The sequence below is a fragment of the Mustela nigripes genome, chromosome X, assembly GCF_022355385.1.
Source record: "Mustela nigripes isolate SB6536 chromosome X, MUSNIG.SB6536, whole genome shotgun sequence".
Classification (NCBI taxonomy): Eukaryota; Metazoa; Chordata; class Mammalia; order Carnivora; family Mustelidae; genus Mustela; species Mustela nigripes.
Window position 1 is genome coordinate 29,523,991 of NC_081575.1, and position 26,443 is coordinate 29,550,433.

At 40.3% G+C, this 26,443-nt stretch overlaps 1 long non-coding RNA gene across 6 annotated transcripts in view; it reads right to left on the reverse strand.

Annotated features, from left to right (window-relative positions):
• LOC132006768 (uncharacterized) overlaps positions 1-24,169 on the reverse strand; it is a 58,493-nt gene extending 34,324 nt beyond the window's left edge. For 3 of the 6 annotated variants that reach the window (XR_009401217.1, XR_009401215.1, XR_009401218.1), the window contains exons 1-3: positions 23,779-23,866; positions 16,056-16,193; positions 13,087-13,206 (exon numbers count right to left, since the gene is read on the reverse strand). This is a non-coding gene — a long non-coding RNA (uncharacterized LOC132006768). Of the gene's footprint in view, positions 1-13,086; positions 13,207-16,055; positions 16,194-23,778; positions 23,930-24,107 lie in introns of those variants that run through there. The other 3 variants (XR_009401216.1, XR_009401214.1, XR_009401219.1) reach the window with 2 other exon arrangements.
• Positions 24,170-26,443: the final 2,274 nt, after the last annotated feature.

Consider the following 26,443-nt stretch of genomic DNA (forward strand, 5'->3'; position numbering starts at 1 on the left):
CTTGAGTTCGACTCAGGTCATGATCTAAGGGTCCTGGCATCAAGCCTGCCATCAGGTTCTGTGCTGAGTGTGGGGCCTGCTTGAGATGCACTCTCTCCCTCTGACCCTCCCCTAGCTCATGCATGTTCTCTCTTTCAAAAAAATTAAAAATTTTAAAAAAATGTTTTAGAACAGTATCATCTGGGGGCGCCTGGGTGGCTCAGCAGGTTAAAGCCTCTGCCTTCGGCCCAGGTCATGACCCCAGGGTCCTGGGATCGAGCCCCGCATCGGGCTCTCTGCTCAGTGCAGAGCCTGCTTCTCTCTCTCTCTGTCTCTGCCTGCCTCTCTGCCTACTTGTGTTCTCTGTCAAATAAATAAATAAAATCTTGAAAAAAAAAAAAAAGAACAGTATCATCTGTTACCATAACACCAACCAGGTGGTTCAATGGAACCTTTACCTCAGGTGAGGGTTTCATAGCCAGCAGCAACGCCAATACCAGACTATCAGCCTAGAAAAGGAAACTGCTCAATTATTTGAAAAACTGAGACACGCTGTGGAAGTTTCTTAATCTGGCCATCGTCGTGCTGTACAACTCATTTTCCTTATAGCAGACAAAATATCAATCGAGCAATCTTTATTTAGACCACAACGATACTTGTATGCATGTACTCGAGAAAGGGTCCCTTTTCCCACCTTACACTAAGGAAAGAGCCTGGGTGTCTGGGTGGCTCAGTTGGTTCAGTGACTGACTCCTGACTTCAGCTCAGGTCGTGATCTCAGGGGCCTGGGATCAAACCCCACAGAGGGCTCCATGCTCAGCACAGAGGCAGCTTGAGGATTCTCTCCCTCTCCCTCTGTCCCATTCCCTCCTCCCCTGCTCACACACACTCTCTAAATAAATACATAAATAAATAGAAGGAGCCTATGGATATAATTTATGGACAGACTGATTATTATAGTTTCTTGACTCGGGTCTTTTCTTACTTAGTGTGAGATCTGGGGACACCAACGAAATGCTTCAATATATCACAGCTCCCATGGAGCTAGTCCTGTCACCAAATACATGTGAAATTCCTTTCAGTGAGTCAGAATCAAAGTGGTACCTGACCCACTTGAGCCATTAAGTGTTCCATATCATACAATATGCCCAGGCCTGTAGAATGAAGCAGACCTTTTTTAATTGTGAATAATAATGAGGACATATTTTTCCTTATATTGTTTTATTTCTTTGCATTGACTTTGAGGAAGATAAAATGGCTTAGAAAAAGTAGTAAGATCAGTACGATCACAAACTTTTCTAGTGTATGCACCATTTTGCAATACAAATGAGTATTACTAACTGATCTGATTCTTCTCAGAATGCTTCTCTATGATGAAAATATAGCCAATGGTTTTTTCCTACATTCTCCTCTTTTTTTTTTTTTTTAAAGATTTTATTTATTTATTTGTCAGAGAGAGCAGAAGCAGTGGAGCAACCAGAGGAGGGAGCAGCAGGCTCTCTGATGAGCAGGGGGCCTGAAGCAGGACTTGGTCCTAGGATCCTGGGATCATGACCTGAGCCGAAAGCAAACGCTTAACCAATTGAGCCACCCAGGCGCCCCTCTCCACCATACTTTCTATAATCAATCAGTGTTTTAATGTTTGTATGTTATTTAAAAGATTTAAAGATTCATTATTGAATTGTTTCCAGTATCGGTATGTACAGAAACATGGTAGTACAGCAATTATTTTCATACACGAATATAAACAGTATTTTTTAAAGTAAAATAGAAGAGCACATAAGAAGGAGGTTTGGGGATTGGGCAAAATGTTTGAGGAAGATTAAGAGGTATAAGTTTCTACTTGTAAAATGGATAAGTCACAGGGATTAAAGGTACAGCACGGGGAATATAGTCAATAATATTGTAAAAACTTTGTATGGTGATAGATGGTAACTATATTACCATGGTGAGCACTTAGTAATGTAGGGAATTGCTGAATCACTAGGTTATAGGCCTGAAACTAATATAATATTATGTATCCAAAAAAAGACTATGAAGAAGCCAAAATGTCAACAAAACCCAGCATATTACTAGACATTTTAAATTATAACCTGTCAATCTGTCTTTTAATAAGCAAAATAACACATCAATTATGATTTATAAAATAACTGCTTTCTTTCAAAAAAAGCACATAAGGAAGAAATTCTATCACTCTTATTAGGAATATTAAGTAACACAGATACTGACAGACTAGGAGGAAAAGTACTAGCATGTAATCTCCAGAGTAGGAAGAAACCTAGACCTTTTTGCTCCTCATAGCACCAGTCCACACCCCAACAATGATGATTACTTTAACCCCTTTGACCTCGGTAAATTTTAACTTACTAGAAACTACCCATGAAAATAGACAAAACTACAACAAATGATAATATGGAACCAATCAGAATCACTGACAAGAGAGCTTATACTACACACGAAATGGCAAAAATTGGAATGGCATTCCAACAAACTGACACAGAAACCCCAGTGGCAATTACATTTATAGTCCAAAAGAAGACAGAATCTGATCCTCACAGGAGCAGAAATTGTGAAACTCAGACCCATTACCACTGATGCCAAATTTAACGAAAAATTTAGAGCATTTGGAAAAAGAACATTAATATACAAAGATGTCTGGACAGCAGCAACCTGGAGATTAATATGGCCTATATGTAAGACACCACCCCATAGAACATCTCAATGAAAAACAGCAAGGGAAGCTCCTAATGTGATGAGATTAGGACTGTTAATCATAATTTACAATAGGGGACAGACACCCTCACTACTATACACGGTAGCAAGAGAATTAACTTAAAAGGTCATCCTTTTTTTTTTTTTTAACAGAGAGAGAGCACAAGTAGGCAGAGTGGCAGGCAGAGGGAAAGGGAGAAGCAGGCTCTCTGCTGAGCAGGGAGCCCGATGTGGGGCTTGATCCCGGGACCCTGGGATCATGACCTGAGCCGAAGAGAGCCACTTAACAGACTGAGCCACCCAGGCGCTCCTAAAACGTCATTCTAACAGCTTCACCTCCACAGGATAGAACAGCACTAGTCAGAGTATTTGAAGGGGCCAGAAATACAGACCTTTAATCCACGTAAGAATCCCAGAAACTATTTACAGTGGCAGAGAGATGAAAACACCCATTTTTTTAAGTAGGAAACAGACTAACAGAAAATAAATCAACATGTAGACCCACTAACTCATTTATTGTAAATACTACCCCATTATAAAACTTAGTCCCATAGACATGCCACTGATAGGTGAGAGGTAGAAAGCCCCATGAGCCTCATACAGGGACATCATCTCTTTGCCCAAGTCAGGGACAGTTACCCATGTTACAGTGCCCAGATCTATAGAAACCCCTTCTGTAAATAAAAAAATATTACATATACTACTATGCTGTTAGATACAGGGTCCCAAAGAACATCCTACTAATTTAGAAAACTTTCCCAATAAAAGAGACTAATTGAAGGATTAGGAGGAAAATTAACCCCTGGACATGGGTACATACACTCTTAACTGATGCTATACCACCCATTAAGAACAAATGCTTTGTAGGTCCCAATTTAAATAGATATAATAATACAAGATGTAAACAACAAAGATATAACCATCCCACAGAATACCTTAGCTATACCAAACTGAATTGCAACTGAAGTGCCCACCCCATTTTTTTTAATTTAAAAATTTTTTTAAAAGATTTTATTTATTTATTTGAGAGAGAGGGAGAGTGAGAGAGCACACAAGCAGGGGGAGCGGCAGGCAGAGGGAGAAGCAGGCTCCCCACTGAGTAGGGAGCCCGATGCAGGCTCGATCCCAGGACCCTGGGATCATGACCGGAGCCAAAGGCAGACGCTTAGCTGACTGAGCCACCAAGGCACCCTGCCCACTCTATTTAAAATAACAAACATACCCCAATATGATCTTAAGGGAGGACATACGCAAGTTAAGAACAAAATTCAGAAACTATTATAGGAACACTCTATTTAAAATAACAAACATACCCCAATATGATCTTAAGGGAGGACATACGCAAGTTAAGAACAAAATTCAGAAACTATTATAGGAACAAGTTACTGGTCCTACTATTTTCACCCAGTCTGGCCTGTTAAAAAGCTAGATGGATCATATGGATTTACATTAAGTTATAGGAATTTAAACACTCCCAAAATTGAGGGAACACTCCCAAACACAGGCACTGTCACAGACAACAGCAGCATGGGATCCGGAACTTACTATACAGTTATAGACTTACCTGACATTTTCTTTGCTATTCTAATTGATGAGGAAAACCAACCTATGAACACATTCACATGGGAAGGCAGACAATATCGGGTTTATTATGTTACCACAAGGATACCTCAACAGCCCAGCAAAACCCCACCACCTTCTAACACAAGATATCCAGGCCTTCAGGAAAACACAACACATAAACACAACATGATTTCCTCTATTAATGACATTCTTTTTGTTTTTTTTTTTAATTTTATTTATTTATTTGACAGAGAGAGTTCACAGTAGACAGATAGGCAGGCAGAGAGAGAGAGAGAGGGAAGCAGGCTCCCTGCTGAGCAGAGATCCCAATGCGGGACTCGATCCCAGGATCCTGAGATCATGACCTGAGCCGAAGGCAGCGGCTTAACCCACTGAGCCACCCAGGCGCCCCTAATGACATTCTTACTTACGGTAATAACATAGAAGAACAGATTAAGGTCAACATAGGGTGAACTGGATTCCTTACACTCAGAGGATAGACAATTAACCCACATAAGGTCCACATACCCCACACTACAGTAAAATTTCTAGACCTAATTTAGTTCTCTGAAGGTAGAAAAATACCCAATCCAGTCGTGAACAAGATCGACTGCAAAACATCTCCTACCACAAAAGAAGCTCATAAACCGGTAAGACTGTTTGGATATTGGAAACACCACATACCACATATAAGGATGATACGAAAACCTATCTATGATATAACTAGTAAGAATACGGAAGTTAGATGGATGGAGACTCAAGAGGTAGCTTTGACTTACCTGAAAAATGCTATCAGAACCTTTAATACATTGGCACTTATAGAAGAACATGATGTTGGGTTACCACACTTTTGCAGTTCCCCAATATCAAAAGGGAGAATGGAACCCGTAGGCTACAGAGAGCCGCCTTATGATAAAAGAAACACATGTTCTTAACGATATGCTAGTAGAATGGAGAGAAGTAAACAATTGGTTGAAACTGAAATGACCATTAATTTAATACACACTGCTATATGGAGAAGATATTATATATAAACATAATGGCAACCACAGGTCAAAAACCACTAATAAATATGCTAAGAATAAAGAGAAAGGAAAAAAAGACTAAAGAGAAAGAAATTCAAATATATCACTAAAGAAAATCAGCAAACCTTGAAAAAAGACAAGAAAGGATCAGAGAAAATCTTCAGAAGTAACCACAAAAAAAGTAATAAAATTGCAATTAAGTACTTAACTATCAGTATTTACTTTCAATGCAAAGGGACTAAATGCTCCAATCAAAAGACATAAGGTTAAGACAGAATGAATACCCTGAACGCGCGCCCAATCTCCTCTGATCTCAGAAGCTAAGCAGGGTCGGGCCTGGTTAGTACTTGGATGGAAGACAGAATGAATAAAAAAACATGACCCAGGAGTGCCTGGATGGCTCAGTCAGTTAAGCAACTAACTCTTTTTTTTTTTTTTTTAAGATTTTATTTATTTATTTGACAGAGATCACAAGTAGGCAGAGAGACAGGCAGAGAGAGATGGGGAGGCAGACTCCCTGCAGAGCAGAGAGCCCGATGCGGGGCTCGATCCCAGGACCCTGAGACCATGACCCGAGCCGAAGGCAGAGGCTTAAACCACTGAGCCACCCAGGCATCTAACTCTTGATTTCAGCTCAGGCCATGATCTTAGGGCTGTGGGATAAAGCCCCCCATCGGGCTCTGTGCGCTCAATGGGGAGTCTGCTTGAGATTCTGCCTAACCTTGTCCCTGTTCACATGCACTCCTCCTCCACCAAAATAAATAAATAAATCTTTTAAAATATGTGTATTTTTAAAAAAGAAGAAATTTCAAAAACAGCCTAATCTTATACCTAAAGGAGCTAGAAAAGAACAATATACAAGACCTGAAACCAGTAGAATGAAGTAAGTAATAAACATTAGGGCAGAAATAAATGATACAGAAATTTAAAAAATTAAAAATAAAACAGATCAGGGCCGCCTGGGTTTCAGTGGGTTAAAGCCTCTGCCTTCGGCTCAGGTCATGATCCCAGAGTCCTGGGATCAAGCCCACATTGGGCTCTCTGCTTAGTGGGAAGCCTGATTCCTCCTCTCTCTCTCTCTCTCTCTCTGCCCGCCTTTCTGCCTACTTGTGATCTCTGTCAAATAAATAAATAAAATCTTAAAAAAAAAAACAGATCAATGAAACCAGGAGCTGGTTATTTTCGTTCTTTTCTTTTTAAAAAAGATTTATTCCTTTTTTTGAGAGAAAGAGAGAGAGAGAGAGGGTGACTAGGAGGAGGAGCAGAAGAGAATCTTTAAGATTCTCCACTGAGTGTGGAGTCTGAGACAGGGCTTGACCTCATGACCCATGCGATCATGACTTGAGTCAAAACCAAGAGTCAGATGCTTAACTGACTGAGCAGCACAGGCACCCCCAGGAGCTAGTTCTTTGAAAAAAAGAATCAATAAAATTGATGAACTTCTAGCCAGACTTATCAAGAAAAAAAGGGACCCAAGTAAAGAAAATCACAAAAGAAAAAGGAGAAATAACAAAAAAAAAAACATAAAAATTCCAAGGATTATAAGAGAATATTAGGAAAGACTATATGCCAACATATTGTACACTCTAGAAGAAATCAATAAATACCTAGAAACATATGAACTACCAAATCTGAAATAGAAAGAAACAGAAAATATGAACAGACCAGCAAAGAAATTGAATCACCAATTCAAAAACTCTCAACAAACAAAATTCCAGGACCAGATGTCTTCACATGCAAATTCTACCGAACATTTAAAGAGTTAATACCTATTCTTAAACTATTCCAAAATTTAGGAAAGAAAACTTCCAAACTCCTACTATGGGGCCAGCATTACCCAGATAATACCAAAACAAGTAAAGACTCCACTAAAAAGAGAACTATAAGCCAATTCCTCTAATATAGATAGAAAAATTTTCAACAAAGTACTACCAAACCGAATCCAACAGTACCTTAAAAAAATCATTTGCTATGGTAAAGTGGGATTTATTCCTGGGTTGCAAGGATGGTTCAATATACACAAACTCGGTCAAGATGATATGTCACATCAATAGGAAAAAGGATATGAACCATTTGTTCATTTAAATAGACACAGAAGGGACACCGGGGTGGCTCAGTGGGTTAAGCCACTGCCTTCGGCTCAGGTCATGATCTCAGGGTCCTGGGATGGAGCCTCACATCGGGCTCTCTGCTCAGCAGGGAGCCTGCTTCCCCACCAACCCCTGCCTGCCTTTCTGCCTACTTGTGATCTCTCTCTTTGTCAAATAAATAAATAAAATCTTTTAAATAAATAAATAAATAGACACAGAAAAAGTCCTGGACAAAGTACAACATCCATTCCTAATAAAAACCCTCAACAAAGTAGGTTCACAGGGAACACAACTTAACATAATAAAGGCCATACATGAAAAAGCCATCACTAACATCATCCCTAATAAGAAAAACTGAGAGCTTTCACCTAAGGTTAGGAACAAGACATGCATGTTCACTCTCACCACTTTTATTCGAAATAATACAGTAAGTCCTAGTGACAGCAATCAGATAAGAATAATAAATAAAAGGCAACCAGATCAGTAAGGAAGAAGTAAAACTTTCGCTACTTGCAGATGACACTATATACAAAAACCCCAAAAGACTCCACCAAGAAACCATTAGAAGTGATAAACGAATTCAGTAAAGTCACAGGATTAAAAAAATCAATGTACAGAAATTTGTTGCATTTCTATACAGCAATAATGAAGCAGCAGAAAGAGAAATTAAGAAAGCAATCTGATTTATAATTGCACCAAAAATAATAAGACCCCTAATAATAAACCTAACCAAAGAGGTGAACAACCTGTACTCTAAAAGCTATACAACACTGATGAAAGAAATTCAGGACAACAAAGGAATGGAAAGACATTGGATGCTCATGGATTGGAAGAACAAATATTGTTTATATGTCTATACTAGGGCGTCCCTGGGGTGGTCAGCCAAAAGAGCATGCAACCCTGGACCTTGGGGTCCTAAGTTAAAGCCCCACATTGGACACATAGCATACTTAAAAAAAATGTCTGGAGGCACCTGGCTTGGTCTGCATTCAGCCCAAGTCATGATCCTGGGGCTCTGGGATTGGGCCCCACATCGGTCTCCCTGTTTGGCGAGGAGTCGGCTTCTTCTTCTGCCCCTCTCCCCAACTCATGCTCTTTCTCTCTCTCAAATAAATAAAATCTTTTTAAAAAACGTCTGTTAAGGAGGGCATATAATGTAATGGGCACTATACATTAGTATGTAAGACTGACGACACACTGAACTCTACCTCTGAAACTTATAATACATTATATATTGATTAACTGAATTTAAATTAAAAAATTAAAGCAATCCAAACATTTAATGCAATCCCTACCAAAATACCAATAGCATTTTTTAAAAGATTTAATTTATTTATCTGTCAGAGAGACAGAGAGAGAACACACACAAGCAGGAAGAGTGTCTGGCAGAGGCAGCGAGAGAAGTGGGCTCCCCGCCAAGCAAGGAGCCCGATGCGGGACTCGATCCCAGGACCCTGGGATCATGACATGAGCTGAAGGCAGCGGCTTAACCAACTGAGCCACCCAGGCGTCCCACCAATAGCATTTTTTACAAAACTAGAACAATCCTAAAATGTGTATGAAACCACAAAAGATCCTGATAGCCAAAGCAATCTTTTCTCTTAAAAAAAAAAAAAGAAGGTTATTTATTTATTTGACAGAGAGAGAGAGCATAAGCAGGGGGAGCAGCAGAGGCAGAGGGAGAAACGGGCTCCCTTCTAAGCAGGGACTCTGATGCGTGGCTCCATCCCAGGACCTGGAGATGGTGACCTGAGCCAAATGAAGGCAGACACTTTTTTAACCAGCTGAGTCACCCAAGCGCCCCTAACCAAAGCAATCTTAAAACAGCAAAGCAAAGGGGTGTCTGGCTGCCTTAGGCAATAGAGCATGTGACCCCTGATCTCAGGATGTGAGTTCAAGCCCCATGTTAGGTGTAGAGATTACTGAGAAAAAAATGTAAAATCTGTGGGCACCTGTGTGGTTCATTCAGTTAAGTGTCTGACTCTTAATTTCAGCTCAGGTCATGATTTCAGGGTTGTAAGATTGAGACCTGCCTTGGGCTCCACACTGGACATGGAACCTGCTTAACAGCCTCACTCTCCCCCCTCTCCTTTTCTTCTCTCCCCCACTCCCTCCCTAAAAAAAAAAAAAAAAAAAAAGAAGAAGAAAAAGAAAAAGCAAAGCTAGAGGCATCACAATTCCAGATTTCAAGTTATATTACAAAGTCATCAAAACAGCATGGTACTGTCACAAAAACTAACACAAAATCAATGGAACAACTAGAAAACCCAGAAATACACCCATACTTTTATGGTCAATTAATTTGTGACAAAGTAAGCAAGAATATACAATGGGAGAAAGACAATCTCTTCACAAAATGGTGTTGGTAAAATTGGACAGCAACATGGAAAAGAATGAAACTGGACCACTGTCTTATACCATACAAAAATAAATTCAAAATGGATTAAATGCATAAATATGAGACTTGAAACCATAACAATCCTAGAAGAGAACATAGACAGTAACTTCTCTGACATGAGCCATAATACCTTTTTTTAGCTATGCCTCTCGAGGCAAGGGAAACAAAAGGAAAACTAAACTACTGGGACTACGTCAAAATAAAAAGATCCTCTACAGTGAAGGAGACAATCAACAAAACGAAAAGAAAACCTATGGAATGGGAGAAGATAATTTGCAAATGATGTATCCAAAAGAGGGTTCATATCCAAAATATATAAAGAACTGATACAACTTCACATCTGAAAAACAAATAATCCAATGAAAAAAATGGGCAGAAGACACAGACAGACATTTTTCTCCAAAGAAGACATCCAGACCATCAACAGGCACATGAAAAGACATCACTCATCCTCAGGGAAATGCCAATCAAAAGCACAATGAGGTATCACCTCACACCTGTCAGAATGGCTTAAATCAACAACACAAGAAACAACAGGTGTTGGTGAGGATGTGGAGAAAAAGGAACCCCTGTGTACCGTAGGTATGAACACAAACTTGTGTAGCCACTGTGGAAAACAGTACAAAGGTTCCTCAAAAATTAAAAACAGAACTGCCCTATCACCCGTCAATTGCACTATTGGGTATTTACCCCCAAAATACTAAAACGCTAATTCAAAGGGTTACATGCACCCCGATATTTATAGAGCATTATTTACAATAGCCAAATTATGGAACCAACCCAAATGCCCATCGTTTGATGAATGGATAAAGAAGATGTGGTATAAATATACAATGCAATATTATTCCGCCATAAAAAGAATGAAATCTTGGATGGAACTAGAGAATATAATACTAAGCAAAATAAGACAGTCAGGGAACGACAACTACCATGTGATCTCAGTCATGTGAAATTTAAGAAACAAAACAAATGAGCAAGGGGAAACAAAACCAGACAGAGCCAAATGAAGAAACAGTCTTAACTATAGAGAATAAACTGATGGCTACCAGAGGGGAGGTAGGGAGAGAGAGTAATGGGTTAACAGGCGATGGGGTTAAGGAATGCACCTGTTGTGATGAGCCCTGGGGGATGTATAGGACTGCTGAATCACTACACTGTACATCTGCAATTAATAGAACACTGTATGTTAACTAACTGGAATTTTTTAAAAAGATTATTTATTTATTTATTTGACAGACAGAGATCACAAGTAGGCAGAAAGACAGGGAGAGAGAGAGGAGGAAGCAGGCTCCCCGCTGAGCAGAGAGCCGGATGCGGGGCTCGATCCCAGGACCCTGGGAACATGACCTGAGCCAAAGACAGAGGCTTTAACCACTGAGCCACCCAGGCGCCCAACTAACTGGAATTTAAAAAAAAAAAAATGTAATAAAAGAAAAAAGTAAAATAACCAGAGAAATATTTCATATTGAAACTTTTAAAATAAATTTAGTCAATTTTGGGGCACCTGGGTGGCTCAGTGGGTTAAGCCTCTTCCTACAGCTCAGGTCATGATCTCAGGTTCCTGGGATCGAGCCCCACATCGGGCTCTCTGCTCAGTAGGGAGCCTGCTTCCCCTCCACAGCATGCCGCCTGCCTCTCTGCCTATTTGTGATCTCTCTCTCTCTGTCAAATAAATAAATAAAGTCTTTTTTAAAAAAGCTATTAGCATTAAAAAAAATAAAATAAATTTACCCAATTTAAATCACACAACAGAAACTTAAATAAACAAACATGGTAGATAAGACTAATAAACTTAATATAACGCAGTAGGAATTGAAAAGAGGACAAAAAAATTCTATTCCCAAAGTTACGACAGTCTTGAATTCTGATATTATGGCAACCATACCTGTGCCTGATATTGTATATACAAGGTACTATTCGTGCTTATAACCCCTGGATCCTTATAAAAATGGCTTATAGGGGTACCTGGGTGGCTCAGTTGGTTAAGTGTCTGCCTTCGGCTCAGGCTCCAAGCTCGGCGGGGAGCTGCTTCTACCTTCTACCTCTGCCTCTGCCATTCCCCCATTTGTGCTCTCTCTCATGCACTCTCTCCCAAATGAATAATATCTTTTAAAAAATGGCTTATTGATGGAAATACAATTCTTAAGGAAGTTTCACTGAATGGGTTAAAAAGCTTCATTTGTTTTCATTTAGCAATTGGATACGGTAGCGTATTAAGCAGTTCTTTACTGTGCTTCTGCTACAAATATTAGGAATATGGTTGCTTATATTGGTCATTAAACAATGGTGTAAAAGAATGTGCAGCAAAGGAAAAATGCTTCCCCAAAATGACTGCACGTGATTAAGGTTGTAAGTGATGTAGAATCAGAGGGTGGACTGATATTTTTGGGAACTTAGCTTCGTACCGGGCATTTAGGCCCTTAGGATTAATTAGTGTGTGAGTGATTTGAAATTACAAATTTGAATTGTTGTGCATTCTTACAGTGCAATTTCAAATCCACTTGTTTATGATAAAGACAAAGTTTTTAGAAATAAAGTTGTTTTGATATAAGAATGATGTAATTTGTGTTAGGATGTTGTCCTGTCATCTGTTTTCACTGTTAAGAACTCAATAGCTCAGCTGCTGGGGGGCCCCTCTGGGGGCATATCAAAAAAATATATAAGGAAGCAAATATGGCAAGGGGACATTTTGACAGCAAATACTGAATTTATGAGGACAATTCAAGTGTTTGGTCTTGGAGAAGCAAGATTTTGCTGATCTAAGATAGCTCTGAAGACCTGGGCAATTAGCTCCTGTTGCTGGTAAAAGGGAATCTTCTACAAGCAGTGGTGAAAGCTGAGCAGCAAGCAGCTTTGAGATAAAAATCCTCTTGCCCAGAATGGTGCCATCAATCCCCAGCAAAGCGCTCTAGCAACAGGGGACCTTAACTTTTGCATTGGTGGATGGGCCTCACCTTTCAGTTGGCTAAGCACTCTCTCCTGAGTACCAACTCCTTCAAAGGTACACCTCAACTAAGTCTGGACTTTATCCCTTCCACTTCTCCTTTCCTGGAACAGTAGTGTGGTTAATCTATCATAAATTTGGAGTATGTCATTTCTTTATGGGTTCATGAAGAGACATTATGCTGTATGCTACTGGCTTGTAAAATTCTCATAGTGTACCTCTTCTAAATAAATTATTAGCAAGGACAAACTCAATCTCTGAATATTAATTTGCTTTCCAAAACGAAGTATTACCAAAGTCCCTATACCCAAGGAACGAGTTCCACAAATATTGTTTCCTGCTAATCTCAATTTAGATAAAGAAAAGGATGCTTACCACTCTTGATTCCACTATACCTTCAGGCAGAGACTCAGCAGATTAATGTTGTAAGAACTGGTAACTTAGGCCAACTTGTCAGAAGTCCCAGAACCTCACAGCTGTGCTGTGGCCTGTGCCCTACGGAGAGCAATGTCCATCCAGTTAAAAATTTATCCTGCCACCCACGACAACTGTTGGGGAGTAAAAAATTCCTACATCCTTCAAGATTCTTCTGGCTGGTCTAAGGATTAAACTAACATGAGACAGATTAACAGAAGAAAACCAAAACTATGGACCTACAAGGAATCCACATAAAGTTTCCAAACACAGTCAGGCAAAATGAAATATGTATTTCATTCTGGACTAAGGAGAAATGGGTATGGGTTAGGAATTTCAAAGGAAAAGAAAGCAATTCACTAGAGGATGAAAAAGAGTAAATTCTTGTGAAAGAAATGCTTGCTGAGCCAAACAGAAATAATGGGACATGCCAGGACTTGAAACAAACAGGGCTTGCCAGATTCCTGTCTATCCTACTTAGTTCATATTATACTATAGTTACCTATGGTGACATCTCTGGCCTGGAGCAGGTCCTCTACCTAAATTCTTTTAGGCAGTTAAAAAGAAGGTCAAAAGTTCTTCCTGAGCTTATATTTCATAGAAACAATCAGACTAGGGGCACCTGGGTGGCTCAGTTAGTTAAGCAGCTGCCTTCAGCTCAGGTCATGATCCCAGGGTCCTGGGATCAACCCCCGCATTGGGCTCCCTGTTCAGTGGGGACCCTTCATCTCCCTCTGCCTCTGCCACTCCCCCTGCTTGTGCATGTGTATGCTCTCGCACTCTCTCTGTCAAATAAATAAATAAATAAAATATTTTTAAAAAATCATCACACTTAATAATTCCCATGCCAAAGACATATTTTGGGGTGGCAAATTTTGAATCCTTACATTTACAAGATCAAACAAACAGAAATATATAGCCCAACTAATATCAAAAAGGCAAGAAATAACAAGTGTTTGTGAGGATGTGGCGAAAAGGAAACCCTCACATTTTGTTCATGAAAATGTAAATTGATGCAATCACTGTGAAAAACAGTATGGAGATTCTTCAAAAAAATTAAAAATACAAATACTGTATGATCCAATAATTTCATTAGGGGGTATTTACCCAAAGAAAACAAAAATACTAACCAGAAAAGATATATGTACCCCTATGTGTATTGCAGCATTATTTATCACAGCCAAGATATGGGAACAACCCAACTGCCCATCCATATATAAATGGATAAAGATGTGGTATGTATACACAATGGAATAGTACTCAGCCATGAGAAAGAATGAAATCTTGACATCTGCAACAACATGAATGGACCTAGAGGGTATCATTATGTTAAGGGAAGTAAGTCAAACAGAAAGACGAATACCATGTGATTTCATTACATGTGGACTATAAAAAAACAAATGGACAAATGAAAGGAATAAACTCATATATACAGAGAACTAATTGGTGGCTGCCAGAGGGGAAGGAGGAGAGATGGTCAAAATACATGAAGGGGATTAAAAATTACCAACCTCCAGTTATAAAATAAATATAGTCACAGAGATGGAAAGTACAGCACAGGGAATATAGCCAATCATACTGTAATAATGTATGGTGACAAATCGTGAAGACACTTATAAAAGTGAGCGCCAAATAATGTACAGAATTGCTGAATCACTATGTGGTACACCTGAATCTAATATAACATTGTACGTCAACTATACTTCCAAAACAGATTTTTAAAAAGAAAAAAAATGAAATACATGACCTGAGTTAAATTTGAATTACAGATCAAAAACAAACATATTTTAGCTAAGTATCATAAGGGCAGGAAACTTTTCTCTTCTTCCCTTCTAGGTTTTTCAGCTGCTCTAATAATTAAATTGACATAACACAGATTAACAGAAGAAAAACAAATAAGAAAGCTCTTCCTTTGTCTGGCGGGCCCCAAGTCTTCAGCTCCAAATGCTCCACATGCAGAAGTGACACAGTTGGAGGTGGGTTATTCTCCACCTCAACAAAAAAGCTTACCTTAAAAAAGACTTGTAGTGTGGGAGAGAATGGAATAGTTTATAAAAGTGATACTACAAAAATTGCAGCCAGCCACGCTGAGGGCCAACTTGACCCTCCAGCCCAAATGTAGCGCTGTAGCTCAGCCACAGAAAGAAAGTGCATGAAGCCCATACCAGAACAGCTCTGGAGCATACCGATTCTGGTGACCAGGAGTGATTACACTAACGGGCATTGCAAGATGCCTTCCACATAAGACCACTACTTCCAAGAGCAGGAGACATATATAGCTGATGCCTTTAATATATAGAAACAAACACGAAGAGTAAGACAAAATGAGAGGAAAGAACAATATGTTCTATAAGGATGAATATGAAAAAAATTCATAAAAAGACCTAAGTCAAACAACGATAAGCAATCTACCTGACAAAGGAGTTCAAAGTAATGGCCATAAAGACACTCACTGGATTTGAGAAAACAATGGATGAACTCACTAAGAAATATAACAGAGAGATAGAGAATATATAAAAGACCCAATGAGGGGTGCCTGGATGGCTCAGTTGGTTAAGTGGCTCAGGTCATGATCCTGGAGTCCCAGGATCGAGCCTTGCATCGGGCTCCCTGCTCAGTGGGGAGTCTGCTTCTTCCTCTGACCCTCTCCCCTCTCATACTCTCTCTCCCTCTCTCATTCTCTCTCTCAAATAAATAAATAAATAAAATCTTTTTAAAAATTAAAAAATAAAATAAAAAAAAATTTTAAAAAAGAACCAATCAGGGCTGAAAATGCAATAACTGAAGTGAAAAATGTACTATAGAGGGAATAAGCAGCAAATTGGAGGATGCAGAGGAATGGATCAGTAAGCTGGAAGACTAGGTAAAAGCAACCACGTGGAACAGCAAAAAGAAAACAATTTTTTAAAAATCAGAATAGGTTGGGGTACCTGGGTGGCTCAGTCAGTTAGGTGTCTGCCTCCGGCTTGGGTCCTGATCCCAGTGGCGTCAGGCTCCCTGTTCAGGAGCCTGCTTCTTCCTCTCCCTCTCCTGCTTCCCCTGCTTATGCTCTCCAGCTCACTCTCTCTCTGTCAAGTAAATAAATAAAATCTTTTAAAAAAATGAGAGCAAGTTAAGGTACCTTTGTGACAACATCAAGCATAATAACATCTGCATAATGGGGGTCTCAGAAAGGGAAAAGGGGGAAAGGCAGAAAACTAACTTGAAGAAATACTTGAAAGCCTCCTTAATCTGGGGGTAAGAAAAGAGATATCAAGGTTCAGGAAGCACAGACATGAAACAAGATGAACTCAAGGCGGTCCACACCCAGAAACATAATTATTAAAATGTCAAAAATTAAAAATAAAGAGAGAATCTCAAAGCAGCAAAAGAAAAGCAGTTATGTGCAAGGGATAAACAGTAAGGCTACTAGCTAATTTTTCAGCAAAAACTATAGGCCAAAAGAGAATGGCAGGATATATTCAAAGTGCTGAAAGGGAAAAAAATCTACAACCAAAAATACTCTACTGGCAAGGTTATTCAGAATTGAAGGAGAAAGAGTCACCCAGACAAACAACACTTAAAACAGTTCATCACCACTAAACCAACTATACAAGAAATGTTAAATGGACATATTTAAGGAGAAAATGCAAGGCCATAACTCTAAGTAAGAAAATTTTCAAAGGAAAAATTTCACTGGTAAAAGCAAGCACACAGTAAAGTTATGAGCTCCATCATTTATTTAGGTAGTATGAAGGATAAAAAAACAAGAGCAGTAAAATCAATTATATCTAAAAACTTAGTCAAGGAATACACAAAATATAAACATAAAATATGTCATAATTCCCATAAAACATGCAAGAGGGAGTACAAATGAAGTACTTTTGGAATGTGTTCAGACTTAAGTGACCACCAACTTAATACACATTGCCACATACATGGAAAGTTCTAAATGAACATCATGGTAATCACAAACCAAAAACCTGTAACAGATACACAATGAAGACAAAGGAATCTAAGCATAACACTAAAGAAAGTCATCAGGCATCAAGGCAACACAGCAAGAACAGAAAGACAACTATAAAAACAATGATCAGTTATTCTGAGGGAGACAAACCATAAGTGACTCTTAATCTCACAAAACAAACTGAGGGTTGCTGTGGGGGAGGGGGCTTGGGAGAAGGGGGGTGGGGTTATGGACATTGGGGAGGGTATGTGCTTTGGTGAGTGCTGTGAAGTGTGTAAACCTGGCGATTCACAGACCTGTACCCCTGGGGATAAAAATATATGTTTATAAAAAATAAAAAATTATTAAAAAATGATCAAAATAGCATACATATCAATCAATTACTCTAAACATAAATGAAATAAATGCTCCAATCAAAAGACATATGGTGAAACAAAAAACAGGGTGACTGAACTGATTAAAAAAAAAAAATGACCTATCTTTTGATACCTTAAAGAGACTCACTGCAGACCTCAAGACACATACAGGCTGAAAGCGAAGGGATAGGAAAAGATATTCCATGCAAATGGAAGCAAAACAATAAAAAAAGGAACCCTGAGTAGCAATGATTATATCAGACAAATTAGATGTTAAAATAAAGACTGTAGCTCAACATCACTAAATATCAAAACCACAAGGAGTTAGCACCTCACACACGTCAGAATGGCTGAAATCAAAAATAAAAAAAAAAAACAACAGGTGTTGGTGAGGATGTGGAGATAAAGGAACTCCTGCACACTGCTGATGGGAATGCAAACTGGTACAGCCACTGTGGGAAACAGCAGGAATTTTCCTCAAAAAATTAAAAATAGGGACCCCTGGGTGACTCAGTCCTCAAGCATCTGCCTTTGGCTCAGATCATGTTCCCAGAGTCCTGGGATCGAGCCCCGCATCGGGCTCCCTGCTCCATGGGGAGCCTGCTTCTCCCTCTTCCTCTGCCTATTGCTCCCCCTGCTTGTGCTCTCTCTCTCTTTCTGTCAAATAAACAAATAAAATCTTTAAAAAAATATGTCAATGAAGAAAGCAAAGAGGAAATATAAAAAATAACTGGAGACAAATGAAACTGAAAACAGGACATTTCAAAATCTATGGGATGGAGCAAAGTGGTTCTAAGATGGTAGATTATAGCAATACAGGCCAACCTCAAGAAACAAGAAAAATCTCAGTCTAACCTTATACCTAAAGGAGCTAGGAAAGAAGAGAAAATGAAGCCCAAATTTAGCAGAATGAATGAAATAATAAAGAGTGGAAATAATTGAAACTGACACCAAAAACATGATATCAAGGAAATTAGGAACTGATGCTTTGAAAAGATTAACAAAACTGATAAACCTTTAGCCAGTCTCATCAAGAAAAAAAAAGGATCAAATATATAAAATCAGGAATGTAAAAGAAGTTACAACTAATACCACAGGAATACAAAAGATTATGAGACTACTATGAAAAATTATTTGTCAATAAATTAGACAAACTAGGGAAAAATGCATAAATTAATAAAGAAAGAGAATATTCTGAGAATCAACCAGAAAGAAACAGAAAATCTTTAACATACCAATTAGTAAAAGGGATTGAATTGGTAGTCAAAAAACTCCCAACAAGGGGCACTTGGGTAGCTCAGTAGGTTAAGCATCTGCCTTCGGCTCAGATCATGATCCCGGGATCCTGGGATTGAGCCCCACATCAGGCTCACTGCTTCTCCCTCTCCCTCTGCTCCTACTCTCCACTCCTTCTCTCTCTCTCTCTCAAATAAATAAAATCTTAAAAAAAAAAAACTCCAACAAACATAAATCCAGGACCAGGGGTACCTGACTGGTTAAGTCAGTACAGCATGTGTCTCTTGATCTTGGGGTAGTGAGTTCAAGTCCCATGTTGTACGTGGAGCCTACTTAAAATAATAATTAAATAAATGATTAATTAATTAATAATAAACCCCCATAAATCCAGGACCAGATAGCTTCACAGCTGAATTCTACCAAACATTTTTTTGCAAAGAATGTAACTTTATTAGAAATTCTGACATTTTAAAATAAAATTATTACATCTTTTTAAAAATGTACTCAATGGACTATAAATACCACAGTAATTAGAAACCTACAATCATCCATTAAAAAATATACAAACTATTCTCCAAAAATGTTGTACCAACAGTATAGGAAAGTATTCTTCTTCAATATGCTGACACTAAATATTATTAATTTTCAAAAATTTTGCCAATCGTGATAGGTGATCTGTTTTCCTTTGCATTTGCCTGATGCATAATGAAGCTACATACAGTTTCAAATGTTCGTTGACTACTTTTGTTTCTTCAGCGTAATATCTATTCCTCTATTTTGTCCATTCTTCTTCTTTTTTTTTAAGATTTTATTTATTTATTTGACAGACAGATCACAAGTAGGCAGAGAGTCAGGCAGAGAGAGAGAGGAGGAAATAGGCTCTCCATGGAGCAGAGAGCCCGATGAGGGGCTCGATCCCAGGACCCTGGGATCATGACCGGAGCCGAAGGCAGAGGCTTTAACCCACTGAGCCACCCAGGCGCCCCTTTGTCCACTCTTCTATTAGGTTATCTTTTTCCTTTCAATTTGTAGGATTCTTTGTAAATTAGGAATGTAAATCTTTCTTTATTATGTAGGTTGCAAATATTTTCTTAGTGATTTGTTTTAAATTTTTGTTTAAGAAGGCAACACTTTATTTTTTCAGAGGATATATTTATCTATTTGAGTAATCTCTATACCCAATGTGGAGCTTAAACTAATGATTCCAATATCAAGAGTTGTACACTCTTCCAACTGAGCCAATCAGACACCCCTGAAGGAAACACTTTAGATTCTACCAAACATTTAAATAAGAATTAATACCTATCTTTCTTGAACTGTTCCAAAAATACAGAAGAGGGAAAAATACTTCCAAATTGATTTTACCTGATTATCTGATATACCTGATAGCATTACCCTGATACCAAAATCAGATAAAGACCCTACAATAAAAGAAAATTACAAGTCAATAACCCTGATGAACATACATGCAAAAATTCTCAACAAAATATGCACAAGATGAATTCAACTGTACATTAAAAGGACCATTCACCACGATCCAATGATATTTATTCCAGCGATGCAAGGATGATGTAGTACCTCCAAATCAATCATTGAGATACAATACACTAAGTAATGAAAGATAAAAACCATCTGATCATCTCAATAGATGCAGAAAAAACATTTCACAAAATTCAGCATCCATTTATGAGATGCACTATCAATAAAGTAGATACAGAAGGAACATAACTCAACACAATAAAGGCCACATATGACAACCAACAAACATCGTACTCAATGTAAAAAAGCTGAGAGGTTTTCTTCCAAGATCAGGAAGGCAAGGGTTCTTTTATCTCAATATCGTACTGGAAGTACTAACCACAGAAATCAGACAAGAATATACAAATGGCATCCAAATTGGTAAGGAAGAAGTAAAACTGTCACTATTTGCAGATGACATAATACTATATACTATATAGTATACTATATATAAAAAACCCTAAAGACCACCAAAAAACTATGAGAATTAATAAATTTGGTAAACATATAAGATACAAAATCAATATATAGAAATCTGTTGTGTTTTCTACACAATAATGACAAAATATCAGAAAGAAAGTTAGGAAAAAAATCCCATTTACAACTGCACCAGAAAAAATTGCTTGGGAGTAAACTTAACCAAGTTGAAAGGCCTGTAATCTGAAAACAATAAACCACTGATTAAAAAAAAAATTGAGGGGCGCCTGGGTGGCTCAGTGGGTTAAAGCCTCCACCTTCGGCTCAGGTCATGATCCCAGGGTCCTGGGATCTAGCCCCTCATCGGGCTCTCTGCTCAGCGGGGAGCCTGCTTCCTCCTCTTTCTCTGCCTGCCTCTCTGCCTACTTGTGATCTCTGTCAAATAAATAAATAAAATCTTAAAAAAAGAAACTGAAGATAAAACAAATAAATAGAAACATATATATACTATGATCATAGATAGGAAGAATGAATATTGTTAAAATGTCTATAATACACAAAACAACACCAGGTTTAATGAGATCCCTATGAAAACACCTATAGTGGGTGTTTTGTGGTTGTTTTCTGTTAAGCTATATTTTAATTCCAGCATAGTTAACATACAGTGTTATATTACTTACAGGTATACAATATAGTAATTCAACAATTCCATACATCACCCTGTGCTCATCTAGACAAATGCTTTACTTAATCCCCATTTCACCCATCCCTCCACCCACACTCTGGTAACCATCAGTTTGTTCTTTATACTTAAGAGTATGTTTTGTGGTTTCTCTCTTTTTTTCCTTTGCTCATTTGTTTGGTTTCTTAAAATCCACATATAAGTATATAGCATTAGACTCCCTAGCTCCATCCGTGTCATTGTAAATGGATTCACAGAATTAGAACAAATAAACCTGAAATTTCCTTGGAAACACAAAAGAACCAGAATAGTCAAAGCAGCCTTAAGAACAAATCTGGAGGTACCACAGTATCAGATTTCAAACTATACTTTAAAGCAATAGTAATCAAACAGAATGGTACTACTGGCAAAAACACAGGTATGGGAGATCAATAGAACATAACAGCCCGTAACAGCCTGGGGTGCCTGGGTGCCTCAGGCAGTTAAGCGGCTGACTTCCACTCAGGGTGTGATCCCAGAGTCCTGAGCAAGGAGTCTGTTTCTTCCTCTCCCTTTGTCCCTCTCCCCTGCTCATGCTCTCTTCCGCACACAAACGCATGCTCTCGCTCTCTCAAATAAATAAATAAAATCTTAAAAAATATATATAACATAACAGCCCAGAAATAAAACCAAGCTTATATGGTCAATTAATCTATGACAAAGGAGACAAGAATATACAATGAGGAGAAAAAAACAGTCTCTTCAATAAATGGTGCTGAGAAAATGAATAGCTACCTGCAAAAGAATGAAACTGGACCCCTTTCTGGCTCAATACACTAAAATAAACCAAAAATAAATGAAAAGCCAAAATGTAAATGGGGAGCCTGGGTGGTTAAGCATCTGACTCTTCACCTCAGCTCAGGTCTTGATCTCAGTGTCATGAGTTCGAGCCCCATGTCTGGCTCTAGGCTGGGCATGAAGCCTACTTAAAAAAATAATAATAAAATAAAAGAAACTAATAAAGACCAAAATTTAAGATCTGAAACCATAAAACTCCTAAAAGAAAACACAGAAAATTTACAAACACCAGCCATAACAATATTTGTCTGGATATATCTCCTCAGGCATGGGAAATAAAAGCAGAAATTATTAAATAGGACTACATCAAACTAAAAAGCTTTTGCACAGCAATGGAAATCATCAAGAAAACAAAAAAGCAACCTCCAGAATAGAGAAAATATTTGCAAACCATATCTGATAAGGGGTTAATATTCCTAATTCATAATCAATGCATACAACTCAACACCAAAACAAAAATCGAATCAAAAAAGGGCAAAGTACCTAAATAGACATTTTTCTTAAAAAAAATTACATATGGCCAATGGACACATGAAAAGATGCTAAACATCACTAAATATCAGAGAAATACAAATCAAAACCATGATATCACCTAACACCAGTAAGAAGGCCCAGGGTGAAAGGAGAAAAAAACAAGTGTTGCACAGAAATGTGTAGAAGAGGGAACCCTTCTGCAATATTGGTGGGAACGAAAACTGATGCAGCCCCTATGAGAAACAGTGTTAACATCCCTCAAAAAATTAAGAATACAGGCATCATACAATGCAGTAATTCTATTTCTGGGGATTTACCCCAACATGAACAAAAATACTAATATGAAAAAACATATTCACCCTAATATTTATTCCAGCATTATATACAATAGCAAAGGAATGGAATCAATTTACGCGTCCATCCATGGATGACTGGATAAAAAAGATGTGGTATAGATGCACAATAGAATATTTACTCAGCCATGCTGAAGAATGAAACCTTACCATTAGTGGTAATGTGGATGAATCCAGACAGAATTATGCTACGAAAAATATCAGACAGAGAAACACAAATACCACATGATTTTGCTAAAAAATGGAATCTAAAAACCAAATCAACAAACAAAACGTAAACAGAATAAAAAATGTAGAGAACAAACAAGGTTGCCCAAAAGGAGAGGTTGGGGGATGGGCAAAATAGCTGAAGGGAATTAGGAGGTGAGAGATTGCTGTCCAAAATAAATACGTCTCCACATGAAAAGTAAAGCACAGGGAATATAATCAATGATACAATAATAACCTTCTATGGTGACATATGGTGAACTATAATGCCATGGTGAACAATTCCAAATATACATGATTGCCGAATCATTACGCCATACATTTGAAATTACGATATTTTATGTGAAGTACATTTCTTTTAAATTCTTTACGTAAAAAACAAAAGATATACACAGGAAAATTCGAAGAAAATAAAAAATAAAATCGATAAAATAAGACTATAAAATATACAATAATAAAAAAGGAAAAATACAATACATAACGAAAGAAAATAAAAACCAATGTGAACAGTAAAATAAAATATGAAAAGAAATGATAAAATAGAAAAACACCCAGTTTCCCTCTAGCGCTGATACTATTAAAATGCAAAATTAAAAGAAATACCACGGTGTCAATCAAGATACATACCACAAGTGGTTTCAAAAATTCTTATTTACACACGAGGATCCTGGAATCAAACCCGAAGATGGTGCCGGACTGCTCCTGAGAACACACCTTGAGAGGGAGATGAAGGATGGGGTCCAGGGCCCTCAGCTAAAGGCTGCGGACACACAGGTCTCTGCCGGGAGGAAAGAGGTGAGTCACAGCGGCAGCTACGCAGAGCCCGCAACGTCGCCGGCTTGGGGGATGGGGGCTGCGAAGAAACGCTACACTTTCCCCATCCCGAGGTAACACCCCGGAACCACAACTAGCACCGGAGGGGGGCCACGCGGGAGATCGCGGACACCTCGACTCACAAAAGCCGCAGCGGCGCCACAACCCAGACCTGGGGGACCGGGGGAGACATTTTGGGTGCACCGACAAAACTCGTCCCCAGGGCAGGGGTCGTCCTGGCAACAAGGAGGGTGGTGTGTGCCAGTGTATATAACCCGATCGGGCAACAGGTACACGCCCTCGGTTCCGCAGGAGCCCCTCTCCCTGCCCGAGTCCCGGCGGACAAAAAGCCCTGTCCTTGCATAGCCGAGGGCTTGCATCGCCCACACCCAAGGACCGCGGGCCACCGGCAGCATCTCGCCGAAAGGGGCCGGGCGGCTGGGAGCTGGCGACCGAGCGATGCCTGCCCTCGGCCTCTGGGGAGTCGGGGGAAAGGGAGGACAGAGAGCCCCGTGCTGGCCTTGGAGGGGACCCCTCTCGCGTTACCCTTGCGGACGCAGGACTCAGGACCCTCCCGCCCAGTGCCGTCGCCGCGTCCACTCCACCCGGAGGGGCGGCGGCGGACACCACTTGCGGAGCTCCAGCAGCACGCCCGGCTGCCGCTTCTCCACGAGCCCCGTGAGTAGCCCCGTAGAAGTGTCCCTTCCAGATCCCGGGTGGGCCTCAGCTCCTCAACGCCACCGGGGCTCAGCACAGCCTGGAAGCACACTGTTCTCTCCCTTAGAAGCTGACGCCACCCGGTCTTGCAGGCGGCGCCGATCCGCTGGGGCGGGGGCGGGACGGTGTGGAGGGCGGGGGAAGACCGGGTGCTGGAGGAGCGGTGAGTCCTTGTAAGTCGGCCGAGGGCACTTGGGGGAACCTCAGATGGCCATGGCCTCCTGATGGTGGCTCAGGCACGCGGGTGCGTGAAAGCAGCCCACCCCATGCACTGACCGCACGGCGCACACAAAACAAATACACAGAGAGTGAATTCATAACTTTATTGAAAAGACAACAAGTGCCCCCGGATAGAGGGTCCGTGACTTTGCACTTCTCTCGAATACATTTAGCGGGCATTTAGTGAACTGCTCTTTCGGGTAAGCGCCACAGAACGGGAATCGGCTGCAAAAGTTGCCCCGTGGGAAAAAAACGGTCACGGAGGCCATTCCGTGGGAAAAGAGCTTACAAGAAAACCATGGACGGGGGATACCCGGGAGCGACCACGGGAGGGCAGCCGCAGGGCGGGTAAGGCGGAGGACGCCAGGGCGGAGGAGGCAAGAAGACAACAGGAAAGGGTGGCATGGGCGGCGGGGGGGGCCCCAGCAGCACTGGCTCGCGAAGAACCCACATGTATTCCGGCTCCTGAATGAGGATGGCACGGCAGGGTCCACCCACGTTAACGACGACGGGGGGGGGCATGGCCACGGGGGGCATGTTTCTGAACCTCAGTGCCCTCTGATGTCTCCTCCACTTGGCCCTCCTATTCTTAAACCAAACCTTCAATCAGAGAGAAAAAGGGATCGTTTTAGTACAGTGAGCATTGAACGTCATCCATGAAAAAACACAGCAGGCTACTCTCTCTGCCCTTGAGCTTTGCAACTGCATGGGGGAAGCTATTTCCTCCTTGCTAAAACAGCTTAGGGAAGGTAGGGCCACGGGCCCCCCTGCAGCTCCCCCCACAGGGCATCCACCATGTGCCAGGCTCTGGCTCAGCTCCCTGCTTTGACTGGCCTCCCACCTTGCATGTGACTTCTCCCCGTTCTCAGCAGCAGGTGCAGCTGAGGAACTGCTCTCAGTCCCTGCTGTGACTTTTACCCCGGGGATGCCTGTGTCCTCCCAGCCGACCGACAGCTGTGCAGTGGCCACCACTCCCTAGTGACTAGGCAGGTGTCACCCTGCTTCTGGGGGAAGCTCAAAGGCTCTGCTGAGGGGAACAACCCCCATTTTGAAAAGCCCATCTTCAACACAGACTAAGCAAATAATCCAGAGGAACGTGCTGGGTCTTGCAACAACAGCTTTCCTTTACGGGTGACAAAAGGGTCATTCCTCTTCTGAAACCTCTTCCCGGTGAAAAAGAGGGCATTGTGAGTGAGGCTTTGGGCATGGAGGGCCCAAGAGCCTGTGGTTGGTCTTGCTGGGACAGAAGGCAGCTGGACACTATCTGAATATTATAGATGTTGGGGACAATGCCTGTTTACATGAACTAGGACCAGATTGATGAAATTTTTACACCCTTGGCCAGCCAGCAGCCTGGGGACAGAGAGGCATGCCGCCCTCACTGTGCCCCATTTGGCCTCATCCAGCCTGCCCCACCCTCCAGGCTTTCCTGGGCTCAGCAGCCTGTCAGCTCCCTCTGCTCTGGCTGCGCTTCCAGCACCCTGGACAGGACCCCTGCTCTCTTGCTCTAGCTCACTCTCAATCAATCAATCAATCAATCAAA